The following is a 1,302-nucleotide window of genomic DNA, read 5'->3' on the forward strand; positions in this document are numbered from 1 at the left end:
GCACGTCACAGTCATTCAATCATTGAATCCTACTCAGAATACCACAGACAAGGTTAGACCTTCCGGATTCTCTTGAATGCTGCCATCAAGTCCTGCCTATACCACGAAGACTCTGATCTCACGGAATGGTTGGCTCGTTTGTCAGGCGAGCACTCGGTTGTCAGGCGATCAACCATGCATCGTGCAATCGGGAATCCAAGAGATATTCACTAAGCCTCAGATGCTTGTAGAACAAGAATGGTTGTCAGTCACCTTGTTCATGAGTGAGAATGGTGATGGGTGTCAATCATCACCTTCATCATGTTGAAGAACAAGTGATATCTTGGATAAAGAACAAGCGGAATTGAATGGAAGAACAATAGTAATTGCATTAATACTCGAGGTACAGCAGAGCTCCACACCTTAATCTATGGTGTGTAGAAACTCCACCGTTGAAAATACATAAGAACAAGGTCTAGGCATGGCCGAATGGCCAGCCTCCAAAGGTCTAAGATAGCATAAAACAAAGATAGCTACCAAAAGTCTCTCTAAATACAATAGTAAAAGGTCCTACTTATAGAAAACTAGTACATAGATGAGTAAATGACATAAAAATCCACTTCCGGGCCCACTTGATGTGTGCTTGGGCTGAGCAATGAAGCTTTTTCGTGTAGAGACTCTCCTTGGAGTTAAACGCCAGCTTTAGTGCCAGTTTGGGCGTTTAACTCCCAATTAGGTGCCAGTTCCGGCGTTTAACGCTGGAATTTCTTGAGGTGACTTTGAACGCCGGTTTGGGCCATCAAATCTTGGGCAAAGTATGGACTATTATATATTGCTGGAAAGCCCAGGATGTCTACTTTCCAACGCCGTTGAGAGCGTGCCAATTGGGCTTCTGTAGCTCCAGAAAATCCACTTCGAGTGCAGGGAGGTCAGAATCCAACAGCATCTGCAGTCCTTTTGAGTCTCTGGATCAGATTTTTGCTCAGGTCCCTCAATTTTAGCCAGAAAATACCTGAAATCACAGAAAAACACACAAACTCATAGTAAAGTCCAGAAAAGTGAATTTTAACTAAAAACTAATAAAAATATACTAAAAACTAACTAGATCATACTAAAAATATACTAAAAACAATGCCAAAAAGCATACAAATTATCCGCTCATCAGTGTCTCATGCTGTTAGGGTATCTTCAAGATACATTTGGCATGAATGTCTATGAGTGCTCATTTTGGGAGTGTTCGTGCCTTACTTGAAATATTAAGACTGATCACCTTAATAATGATTGTTTGGTGTGAACGGGACCACGATGGGTTCACAGAGATAA

Source organism: Arachis stenosperma, unplaced genomic scaffold, assembly GCF_014773155.1.
Source record: "Arachis stenosperma cultivar V10309 unplaced genomic scaffold, arast.V10309.gnm1.PFL2 arast.V10309.gnm1.Scaffold_100028, whole genome shotgun sequence".
In the NCBI taxonomy this organism is placed as follows: domain Eukaryota; kingdom Viridiplantae; phylum Streptophyta; class Magnoliopsida; order Fabales; family Fabaceae; genus Arachis; species Arachis stenosperma.